This window comes from Cryptomeria japonica, chromosome 3, assembly GCF_030272615.1.
Source record: "Cryptomeria japonica chromosome 3, Sugi_1.0, whole genome shotgun sequence".
Lineage (NCBI taxonomy): Eukaryota > Viridiplantae > Streptophyta > Pinopsida > Cupressales > Cupressaceae > Cryptomeria > Cryptomeria japonica.
In genome coordinates this window covers 994196403-994209651 of record NC_081407.1, presented here as the reverse complement: position 1 = coordinate 994209651, position 13249 = coordinate 994196403, and the positions used below count along the sequence as shown (strand labels likewise).

At 37.3% G+C, this 13249-nt stretch overlaps 1 protein-coding gene across 3 annotated transcripts in view; it reads right to left on the bottom strand.

The window, feature by feature from the left end:
- The window catches only part of LOC131045313 (adenine phosphoribosyltransferase 1), a 232668-nt gene that overhangs the window by 51608 nt on the left and 167811 nt on the right, over positions 1 to 13249 (bottom strand). The window lies entirely within an intron of this gene.

Genomic DNA, 13249 nt, shown 5'->3' with positions numbered 1-13249 from the left:
TCCATCCAACTGGGTCTAGGCAAGGTCAAACTAGGTTTTTAAGGCCAAAGGAAGATTTCGCTCTGGACCCTTTGGAAGGGTCAAGAGCGAAAATCTCCTTTTAGGTTGATTTTCATCATCCCAATGTCTAAAACCTCCTCTCCAAGGAAAATATACATAAAAACGTTCTCACCTATGCCCCAAAAGTCTAAAAACTTGATCACATCAAGAGCAAAGTGGGGAAAAGGTAGATTTCGCTCTGGACCCTTTGAAAGGGTAATTAATTATGTTTATAAGTTTATATTTTATTTTAATATAAGTGACTTTAGCCTGTGACAGAATAAATTAAAATATTATAAAGTCATTGTTATGAGCAAAAAAAAAAAGTGACTTTATAATTAAATTTCCAGAAAGTTCCAAGAGGGTTTTAAAAGGAGGATTGTGCAAACTTATTTCATATTCTGGATTGTTCATTTTGAAGAAACCCTCTGCTGGAGTCTAAGCATTGGTTCATATATTCAACATATGATGAAAACCCAAAGGCGAAAATTAGTTATGTGGATGAAAACCCACTTAATTAATCCTTGGTGAATTCACATAGGGTTCACAGGTGTGCAGATTGATTTATCTATAAAGATTTCAGAGTTTGCCAAGTTTGCCGATTCTAGATACAAATTTATAGAGTTTTGCCTACAAATATAAATAAGTGTGTTGTGTGTGCGAATGGTAAAAAGCCGAAATCATTGTACCGTGTGCAAAGTGAGAAGGGATAGAATTACAAGTGACGTGTGTGCTGGTGAAATTAATTAAAAATTTCATTGGCTTAGTGGTACCCAGCCGTACCACTTTATACTACCAAAGGAGGCTGAATTATTTCTTATATCATTAAAGAATGGAGAAATTGCTATTTTTCAAAGGCTTATAGTCTTATATACCCCAAACGCAACCTTATTTAATTTCTTTTGGGTTGGATGTTGCCTAACAAAGGGATCACAACACTTAAATAGGCAGCCATACTAATATTGAGAAAACTTAAAATAAAAAAGTTAATGTGGGGGTCATGGTTTAGTAAGCTCATGGTTTAGAGGCACATGGTTTATATAACACCAATTAGTAGTGTTGTGCTCAGCACATCATTCCTTGATACCCCCCTTTTTCCCATAGCTTGCTTGCGTAGGAGAGAGAGAGAGGAAGTTCAAGCACTTGATCCCCTTTGACTTTTCCCACCCAAAACACCGAAAGGTTAGCATTTGAAGCAAATTAAAATGCGAATGTAAACTTCTTGCCATGGGCTTTGAGAGGGCTGATACAGAGTCGTGTGTCAAGTCTGTTATTGCCTTCAAAATACCCCGAATTTGGCTTAGAGGGTCAAAATACGTAAGGGAGAGTTCGCATGTTTTGAAAACCGTAATACCTTTTGTAATTTCCCCTCCAAAAGCCTGAAGTTTATACCGAAGGCCCAAGACCAAAGTCGAAATAAATAACATAAGCCTTGGGCATTAGAACAAAAAGCAAAAGCCTTGTGTCCTCTTCATTCTGCCGAATAATTTACTAATAAAAACACTGTGAAGCAATAAGTGCTTAAGGCATCGAAGCAAGAGGAGGAAATAAAAGATCGAATGCTTTAAAATCAAAGCGCTTTTGTATTTGTCGAAAAAAAACCCCGAATTTGTCTTAGAGGGTCAGAATGCTTGAGGGAGAATTTGTATGTTTTAAAAAACAAAATGCTTTTGTTACTACACCGATGATGAGCCCGAGCAATATATCGAAATCCCCCAAAATGCCAATGAAATAATAAAAAGGGGTGTCGATTAAATCCAATTTGTATGTCTTAAAACAAAGCACTTTGCTATTTTCGCCCCTCACAATACCAAATAATATACCCAAAAGGGGGTTAGGTTAAGTTGAAGCGAGTGAAAGTAGAGTTCGTGTACCTTTTAAAAAAAAACCAAGACTTTTAAAGTCGCCTTCCAAAGCCCGAACAAAATACCGAACTCGCCAAGCAAAACAAAAAAAGAACAAAGCAAATGAAATAAAGTTCAGGCTTCATCGCTTTAATTTTTTTTGTCTTGGCTATGCCTTCCCAAGCTGATGAAAATATCGAAAGTGGTGCTTTAAAAATTATAACAAGAGAATAAGAAATCACATCATCAGAGCACACAAGGCAAGGGATATGGTATTATTCTATTGGTTTGGTTCTTGACCTGTTGCGTTTTCTTTTCAGTTTCAAGAAAGATGTTAACGCAAAGAGAGAGTCTGGAGCACAGACTGAAGATGTGATCGTGATCAAGCCAAAGGGTGAATATGTAGCTCACAAGATTACAATTATGATCACAAAGAAGTGCCAATGTAGAACGTGTTGCAAAGCCAGGGACAAAGCATAGGGATAAGGACCACCAACAACAAGAAGTTGAGGTCCAGCAACGAGTTGAAGGCAAGTGCTTACACAGAATGCTACAGAAGTATCCAGAAGCAAAAGATTAACAGCTCGAAGTGACAACTGGAAATGTTTTATTGTAAAAGGGAATTATCATATTGTAAAATAACTACTTTTGGCTCAATCTAATGCAATACAAAAGGGCCAAAAGCTTAGTTATTTCTCGATCTACCCAAGGCTTCCTATTATGTCCCATGGTGGAAAAGGGGCAGTTGGGAAGTTATGAGAGTTACTAGGCATGGGTTAAAGATGTCAGAGCTTCTAGAAGGCAAATCAGAGCCATTGGATGAGTTAATCCTGGCCTTCAATCCATAATGTTAAACCTGTAAAAGGCCAATGTCTCTCTCTTTGTAAGGGGTTAGAAGGTTAGATAGTTAGAAGTTTTAGAGTTAGACAACTAACAGATTAGGAGTAGAAGTAGAGTAAAAGTTGTTGGAAAGAAATTGTTGTAAGGGCAGTTAGAACAAATTAATGGAACATTGAAGCATGGTGTTTTGTTGTCTTGCCCTAATTTGTTGGCAAGGTTTCTCTTCATCTGGTTAATTAGAGTTCAAAGGTTTTAATGGTGAAGTGTGAGGGTATCTGATTTGATTTTAGGTTCATACCATTGAAGGCTTGCTGATTGTAGGTCCCTGTGAATGGTTAGTCTGAACCGAATATTGTTTATTGTAATGTCCCATACTTGGTTTAGGCTTGTTTTAACCATTATTAATCTATTTCCATATACTTATGACTTAAACTAAATTGGTTAGGAGACAAATCTATCCTACCATGAATCAAATCAGTGATATTCCATAGTTCCATCAATTAATTTATTTATAAGTAAAATTGTTCATCTATCATACATCCATAATAAGGTTACAGATCCAAGCCCTTACCTATCTTGGGACTGTTGACGTGGCTAAAATCGGATTGCTACAACTCTATCAGGCCAACGCAGAATAGTTCTCGCTGAGTATCCTATCCTCTCTTGTATAAGGAATCCCTAATGTTGTTTTATTTGATCAAAGGGCATGACCTCAAGGTTCCAAATGTCAGTTCATGACAGCGGGATAACTTAACGGTCTGATGTGTTTTGCTAGGAGCACAAGGGGCCTTATGTTTGCAACAAGTTGATCTGCATCTAAAATGATGTTGCGTAAGCTGGGGAATAAAAGCAAAGGAGAAGGGTTTAGGAGACCTAAAATTAACAAGACTGGTGTGCGAGTAGACAGATTCGACATAACCAATCCCTACTTGGCCAGAATAACTCACAAGAACGGTGCAATCTTCAAGGAAACTTAGAAGATTTTTAGACTGCAGGTGCATGCCTAAACACCCAATTCTGGAGCAACTCAAACGAACACTTGCAATTGAACTAAGCATGATTTTAAAGGCTCAGACTAACCATACACAGGGATACACAATCAGCATATCCCAAATGGAATGAACCCGAATCCATCAAATACATGCACACCAAAAGGATCTATCTAAACCTGCTGAAGGAAACCATGCAAACAAAAGAAAACCAAGATAACAAACACCATACTTCAATGTTCATATATTGATTTTGGCTGTCATTACAACAATTTATGCAGCAGCTCTACTCTATTCCTAATAATCTAACTACTAAAATCTAACCTTCTACAAAAACTCTAACTATCTAACTGTCTAACTCTAAAAATCTAACTAGAATTTAACAATCTAACCCTTTACAGAGAGAGGCTTCCTGCCTCTTATAGATTTTACAATTTGAATCCATGGCCAGGATTGATTGCATCCAACAGTCGCGATCTACCTTCTAGAAGCCTGGGAGCTTTAACCCATGCCCATTCAATCCTTCGTTATCCTCCCAACCATATTTTCAACTACCTACAACTGTTTGGCTTTAATATGGTCAATCAGGTAGTTGGACCTAATTGATCCGTGTCCCTTTGTTTTGAATACATTAGGTAGGACCCACAGGCAATTGTTTACATTAAACAAGTTCAATTTTTAAATTGATTTTCTGGAATTTCTTCCAACCGTATATCTTTCTGAGAATGCACATTTTGAGTGCTCCTATGTGTTCTTTGTCTTCGATCTTGAGGATGGATTTCGTCTTGTGGTCTGGTGACGGCGCACATCCCCATGCTTGGTTTTGATCCTCTGCAATGCGCTCTTCATTAGCAGTGCCTAGCTTTGTCGTTTTTATCTTGCTCTTTGCATTTTCGCTTCTCGGCGTTGATCACGATCATGCTTCGATTTGCACTTCAGGTTGACGCCTTGGCTTCTCTCGACGCCATCGATCTGCAAACCATGAATTCCACTTTTAATTATCATTTAGAAAAATTAAATAAATTAATTTAACAAATATTAAATTTAGGCGATGTTGGGTTTGGTTTGGCAAAATGGAAGACGTTTGCTCTTTAAAATAATATAAACCTCCCTTTGCAAAATTAGGGTTTTAAGGTTAAAATGCAAGATTTAAGCCCTTAAGTTAAAATGCCCCCCCCCCACCCTGTGCGACTTTTGCTTTTGAATGTTTTTGGCCAAATGAAGACCCTCACGCAATTCGGTTTTTGAATGTTTTCGGCCAAATGATTAAAATTGCACGATTTTAGGTTTTCAATTTCGGCTAATTTGGCCGAATTGCGTGATTTTAGTCTTCAAGATTTTCGGCTTGTTTGACCATTATGTGAGATTTTTGAACTTTGAAGCCTTTTCGACCAAATAGACTTCTTTCTGCGATTTTAGTTTTTTTTTTTTACCTTTTCAGCTAAATGAGCCGATTTGTGAATTTGTAGTTCCTTTGTATTTTCGGCTTATTTGGCCTAATTGTGTGAATGTGAATTGTTAGTCATTTTCGGCTTACAAGCCGATTTTCAAGCTTTGAGTTTTAAGTTTGAAAGACCCTCTTGGCGAAATTGGACATTTGGTGCAATTTTGACTGTTTCTCCTTATGCGAGATTTTGAACTTCCATTGTTTTTCGGCCTCCAAGCTCTGTTTGCGAGATATTAGTCTTTGAATGACTTTCGGCATTTAAAGGACTTTGTGCGATTTGGCTTCTATTTCTTACCCTTTTCGGCCTCTAAGTCAATTTTGAGAGCCTTGTCTTACATTTTGGCCTTAGAGGCCGATTTGAAAGTCTTTTAAGTTGCCGGCCTCTAAAGCTTAAAATGAGAACTTGATGTCTTTCCCCCTTTTCATCTTATGAGACCATTTTGGTGCGATTTTGACTTTGGCAAAATACAGAGACACTATGCCCGGGATTTATTTCAGGCTTTTTAGAGAAAATGTGTGATTTATTTTGAAGCCAAATATCCTCATTGTGTTCCCCGACCCTGGCCATTTTTTGTTGTCTACAAAGTCAACTCTTCGAGCAAATTCACGGGATTTAGGGGTTTTAAGACTTTGTTTCAATGCCTTCATAAATTTTGGGTTTCTAGGATGAAATGTGGGATTTCGGGGGTGTGAAAGGAAATGTGAGAATCTTCACTTAAGGCGATGTCTTCTTATACAAAACTCGCAAAAATACTGAGTTTTTGCTTACTTTTCGCCCTTCACCTTCTGGAAGAAAATCGACCATTTATGAGGAAATGCATAATTCCTCTTTGCCCTCTACAACATGAGAATTCGAGCATTTCTACAAATTGCGCGAATTTAGGTTTTGTTTGCCCTTGCAAAGAGAAATTCGGGTTTTCTAAGTTAATGGCGTGATTTCAATTCTAACTTTACAAAAATCACATTTCGTCACTTCACTGATGATTTTCGGGTTGATGGGGTTTTTTTGCGATATTTTCTCCTTCTCCTTACATTTCGGCTTTATGAGTCGATTTGCGAGCTTTTGAACTTCGTTTCTATCCATTTTCAGCTTGAAGGCCGAATTTGCAATTTTGAATCCTTCCCAACTTCTTTTTCATTGCTCTCTTTCTCCTACAAGGGTAGACAGACATGGGGGTCCTCGTCAAGATCGGGGTGTGTGTGTAGAACGCACAACAGGGACCATGCCCTCAAGGTTTAAGGGTTGTTGATCCCTACCCTGTCTTGGGACTCATCCTATTAATTGGATTTAGATCGCCCCTCTTTGGAACATCTCAATTCCCAACTTCATGAATACTGACAAAGGTAGCGAGAATTATATACAAACATATTCTTCTTACTGTTTATCATCTTATGAGCTCTTTCTGATTTACAATCTAATATTTTTATTGGCCTGAGTAAGACATTATGTATATATGTATATGTATATGTATATAATCTTATTGATATATAATCCTTATTCTGATTTGAACATATAAACAACTAAATACATTATATTATATTATAAATCATTCATATAGTTACCTATTTATTAATTACCTATAATATGATTTATTATACATTACTGCAGAATAGTTTCCAGAAATTATTATAATATAATTATTAAAATTCTGTATAAGAAAATTATCGGGCTTCATATATTAAGCAATCATATTAAGCACATCACCATACATACCACCAAGAACAAGGATGTTTACTGCCTCTGATGATAACACAACACTTTTTTCATCGTATCTTTACATGTATACTTTAATCGCACCTTTTGATAGTGCTTAGGGATTGTTTCTTTTAATAAACGGTTTGCTCTTTATTGTTGTGACCATTTCACACATCGCCCCATTTAAAATGGGGACCCCCTCTTTTTGCTCGTTGTTGCTCGCCTTTCGCTCTGCTTTTTTAGGGTTTTGGTAGTTTGTCAGTTGTCTGGATTAGGGTCAGGCCTTAGGGTTTCCGTTACTGTCTTTTCAGGCCAGAGTCCAGTCAGTCTTGAGAGCTTTTTAAGCTTCCTTTTGTAGGATGCAATTTTGAATGGAATGAATTCGCCAGAATGGTCTATTTTCAATTGGAATTTTGAGTGCAGAGTCTTAATTTGTCTAAGTGTCGATGATGAAATTGCGAATTTTGTCCAATTGAGTGATTTTGACCAAATTTTGAGTTTTTTGATATTTGATCCTGGGCATGAGGAATGATTTGTTTTTGCCTTGTAAAGTGATTAAACTTGTGAAATCATGATATTTTGGCCTGTAGGAGCAAAATCGCTCCTGTCCCTCAGTGAAGGACCGGAGCTCGTTTTCAAAAATCTTACTATCTCTGCAGGATCAAGATGATTTTTCAAGTGGAAGTGGTAAAGAAGGGCGTGATCTTTCCGTTGAATATAAATTGAAGAATTTCACGAACACGGAAATACCTCAGGAGTCAAAATCGCTCCTGTCCCTCAGTGAAGGACCGGAGCTTAAAATCAAATATTGCTTTGTCCTTGCAGGATTTTAACAACTTGACGATTTACAAAGGTCCAAGGAGATGTGTTTTATCAAATGAATATAACTTGAAGTGCCGTCATGAAGAAAAATGAACCAAAAGGGAAGAATCGCTCCTGTCCCTCAGTCAGGGACCAGGGCGAAATCCATTGTAGCTCCCGTCCCTCTCCCAGGGACCAGAGCGAAATCCTTCATAGGGCATGTTCTGGGCGAAGATCAAGCAAGTCTTAAGTTTGAAGGCAAGAAAGGAGGTGATTTGAACCCGTTGAAGACAAATTGAGGATTACCAAACACCAACAAGGGACCCAAATGCCCAAGTTCGCTCCTGTCCCTCAGTCAGGGACCAGAGCGATTTTTGTCTCAGACAAATTTCTTGCCAAGTTACAATGAATTCCAAGGCATGGATGAGTGAAAGAGAGTGCAACAAGACTGTTGAAGATAATTTTTGAGGATAGCAAAGTGAGATGAAGCCTACAAGAGCAAGTTCGCTTCGCTCCTGTCCCTCAGTCAGGGACCAGGGCGAAATGATGATTATTTGCTTTCTACTTAAGTTCAGGACGCTCCAAGAACGAAGTACAAGGTGGCGAGGATGTTTTAAGGCGTCTCAATCAAGAACGAAGTTACAAAGACCACTAAAATGAAGGATTTGCACCAAGACACTCAAGTTCGCTCCTGTCCCTCAGAGAGGGACCAGAGCGAAATCTTCATGAGGCTCTAAATTTTGAAGGATTACCAAACATCAAGTATCCAAGGAGATCAAAGGGACTTTATTTTGCATGATGAAAGTAATTGCAAGTCAATAGAAGCAAAGACAAGCTCAAAACCTTGAAGTTCGCTCCTGTCCCTCAGGCAGGGACCAGAGCGATATTGACTATATTGGCCAAATCTCTCAAAAATCACGTTGAGTCAAGGTTATGCGAGATGATAAAGGTCCAAGGTGTCTTTTGAAGATGATATACAAAGGTTTTAAACGTCAAATGAATACCAATTTGAACAAGGAAGCTATATCGCTCCTGTCCTTTGGACAAGGACCAAAGCGATTTTTATTAAAACACTCGTTTCCTTCAAAATCAAGGCAAGGCAAGATCGCATAAGATCAAGATGGTCGTTTGGAAGGCGATGAACAGGAAGCAAAGGTTAGAAGTTAGCAAATTTGAGCCAAGTTGATGGATCGCTCCTGTCCCTCACCAAGGGACCAGGGCGATAATCTTCCAAAAAATCAAATACGCCTTGTAGAAGTCAAGTGAGACAAGTGTGGAATGAAGAAATAACATTGTTATTCGCCTTATGATGGAGATTTGAGATCTAAGAAGCGAAATCAAGGAGAAAACACCAGGATCGCTCCTGTCCCTCTCCAAGGGACCAGGGCGATATTTACTAAAACACTTGTTATCCTTCGAAGATCATGACAAAACAAAGTTGCAAAGGGTTTGAAACGTCGTTTGAAAGGTAATGAACGTGGAGTTGATATCAAGAACGGAGAATTTCAAGTAAAAACATAAGGATCGCTCCTGTCCCTCTCCAAGGGACCAGAGCGATATCACCTCAAGAGGCACTCATTCACACAAGCAAGACACTCAAGTTCAAAAATCCTAGCGAAAATGCCAACTTCAACGTAAAGATGAAGATTCTGAACGTCAAAAGCACAAGGATCGAGACTAAGTTGATGGATCGCTCCTGTCCCTCAGTCAGGGACCAGGGCGATAAGGTCTGCATTTTTCATCTTTAAATTTTGGCGCTCAAACACATTTTGAATTTATTTAAATGCTAGGAAAATCGATATTTAATTGAAAGCATTTAAAATTTGCGCTTGATCATTAATTAATTATTGCCTTGTAAAAATCGAATTTATTAATAAAAAAACGATGGCATTTAATAATTAATTATTAATTATTAATTTAAAATTAAATGGAGCGCTTGGATTGTGAGGTCGGCCCTTGTTATTTATTTAAAAATCATTTTATTTGCTATATTTTACCAAGGTCGGCCTAGTGGTAATTGAGGTATGAGCGCTTATAAAGGTTGGTGAAGATTTTCATTTTCAGACTATCATTTTATCATCCACATTCAAGCGCGATTTGAGGAAGACAAAGGAAAGTGCGAATTGTGTGTTAGAGGTGCGAATTTTAGTTCAAGCAAGGGAGGCGCAAGTATTATCAAAGGAGAGTACGTGCGAACCTTAGTTTCCATTTGAGCGAACTTGCCAAGGATATTGAAAGATCACGTCAAAGACTTGAAAGGTGGCGAAGTTGCTAATTTGAAGAGGAGATCATGTTAAGGCCATCTAATATCAATTTTGCCTAGGCGAATCCATTTGTTTTGCATTTTAGTGTTAGCTCTCAAGAAAGGTATGGCGATATTGATTTATTGTTTTGATTTTGAATGTTGATCGTCATAGCTTAAATTTTGAATTTTGAAATTTTGAATTCCAGTAGCCCAATCGTTTTTTAGGAAATAATAACTCAAGGATTTATTATGAAGTTTCCTAAAAATTAATCTAATCTATGTTATATATTGCAAAATGATGTTTCTAATTTTGAAATGTTGTGTAGGCATCAAATGGAGATCTCATCAAGGAAAATCAAGCCGAATCAAGGACGATCTTCGCCGGGACGATCAAGCCAGGACGAGGGCTCGTTGAAGAAGCAAATAATTTTAGAAGAGTTAATCAAAGATAACTTCTCAATGCTACCAAATTGAGTATCAACCAAGTGTTAGACGAGGTGGCATCCTAGTCATCACGTCTCCAATCAGTGAGGTCCACCTCAGCATGTCCAGATTCAATGTACTTAACTCAATGGAAGGTGGCACAAACTCCGATGTACCTACCCCAGCTATCCATTGGTCGATTTTTCTAGAGCGGACATGTGTCCAAGCAATACAATTTTATCATTGGTCAAGCATTAAATGTTATGTAATGGTTGTAACAAACCCTAATTAGGGTTTTCATTGTTGAATCTTGGCCATTGATCTCGAATTGATCTTAGCCATCGAATTGTATTGAGGGCATTATATAAGCCCTGGCATTTCATTTTGTAAAGGGAATTTTAGTAATAATGAGAGAGAGTTGTAAATAATAGAAAGCAGTTAGTAGATAGAGAGTAGTTAGAAATTGATAGAATAGTAATTAGAGTAGAATAGGAGGACAAGGCAAGAAATTGTTGCCATTGATTGTAAACAAACTCCATTTTCATTGAAGTAATGGTGAAGTGTGTCGTTTCTTGCAATTTGCATGGTTTCTTGTTGAGTCTTCAATCCTAGATGGTAGATGATTAGATGAATGGAGGAAATGCGATTGATTAATGGTGGAATTCGTATATCCATACTACTAGCAGTTTGTTGATTGCAGACTTGCCTTGTGTAGTCAACTGGAATCATTCAGCTTAAGCTCAATTTCAATTTGTCGCTTCTTCATTGATATGCATCAACTTGATGGTGTCTATGCCTGCGGTGATGATTTGAACATCATAAAGCTTCCCTTAGAAGATCGCATTAGCCTTGTGGAGATGGTCCATTGATGTCAAAACAAGACCTAGTTAGAGTTTCATCAAAAATCAAATCATTGCTCCTACATTCTTAGTATTAGGATTAGATCTTCTCTTCGCCCTCATCCTTTTTCCATTTTTTCAAATCTAAGCCAGTAAGAGCCTGTGTTCCAGCAAAGTAGATCGGAAGTTCAATCATCAGATGTAAGTCCCCTTGTGATTCCAGCAAATCACATCATACCACTGGAGTTTATCTACACGTAGAGACCCTACTAACCAGAACATTGGAGTCATCCTAACTGATCCTTCATGCGAATCTTCAGCAGTTAGAGACTTTATTCAAGAGAGGATAAGATGCCTTTAGGTATTTTATTCTGTGTATGATAGTGTACAAAATACACGTCAACATTTATGTATCACTGACTTTGTTTATATCACTACTTCCATAATAAACCGTGCCTCTTCTTGGTAATTGTTGCCTATTACCCATATATTCTGATCCATGTTTTTTTGAATGCTTCTCCTTCCCCCATTTGAAGTGATATCTGAGTCTCTTTAATATGAGATGGGGAGATATAGATGTGAAGAGTTGTATCTCTTCACCGTTCCTAGCAAATCACACTCTTTGGCATAATAATTATTATACAAATCACACTTTTTTACAATTAAGAATATGTAAGTTATGCTTATGATTTATAATATATAAATTATGTTTATAATAATATTAATTTATTTTATTATTTGAATATTTCAAAAATATTATTATTAATAAATATTAATTAAAGTAAGTATTTAATAGCTTCAAATAATCATTCGTTAATAGATATTAAATTAATTAATAATAATAATTGCTTCGTTTAGGTTATATTTAATGATCAAGTAAGGGACATGACATTCTTAGTTAAACTGTGGGTGTTTGTCTTAGGCTATGCCAGAACTGGATGTCTGAATGAAATGACCACAGTTTGAAAATCCTTTATTCCCTTGGAGCTTGCACTACTCCTATGGAGTTGTGAGTATATCTTTCGCTAAGCAAGAATTAGTTTATTTGAAATCTGTCTACTTGCAACACCAACTGTTACTCTCATTGTCCATAGTATTCCTAAACCCTATCCTTTTGCTTTTATTTTCCCCAGTTTGAGAATCAAGGCATCGTCAGATGTAGGCCAACTTGTTGCATTCATAAGCCCCCTTGTGTTTACCAACAAAACACATAAAATCGTTGAGTTATCCTGAGCAGTCAAGACCTTACAGTTGGAACCATGAGGTTATCCCCTTTGATCAGTCCAAACAACATTAGGGATTTCCTTATTCAAGAGAGGATAGGATACTTAGCATTCTATTTTGTGTTGACCAAGATTAGCATCACTTTTCCCATGTCAACAAGTCGTTTTGTGCAAGCTTGATTATATAGAAGCAAGCACATGAGTAGTTGTTAAAGTTGGCTTGTGTAACCTTTGACTTGTTGGCTAAAATTGGATTGAGCATATATTGTAGGTTGCATACGTGGAATCTTAGATTGGGATGTGTGGCTACATGGTTCTCATTTGCTTGTTCACATGGAGAAATGCAACTAGGGCGTTCAATATATTTCAAAAGACTTGCATGGAGATTTTGCAAGTATTGTAATCATGTTCTTGAGATAATAAATCAAGTTATCTGGGAACTTTTGGAGGCTCATTTTTTCATTAAGAGGGTTTTCCCAAGGTACATATGGTGTCATTTTGTGGTATGTTTGTTACTCTTTTGCATTGTGGATTTTGAATATTTGGTTTGCATTTTTTTCTCTCATGAGGACTATGTGGAAATGGTATATATTGCTGTAGATTTCCTTTCACAATCTGTATTTGGATTGGATTGTCGAGAATGTGGAGCCCATGTATTCTACATAGGAGATTTCTGATTTTGAGAGGAAATAGAAAAATAGGTAGGGCAAGTAAAAGTGCAGATGCACACAAAAGAGGAAATATCAGGAGAGGCTTTGTTGGATAATGATCATGATATTGCTCCAAGGAGGAATCTTTACCATTTGAGGGTAACACCACTAAGGTACTTTAGTTGGAGGATAAATTTGTTAAATATATGTATA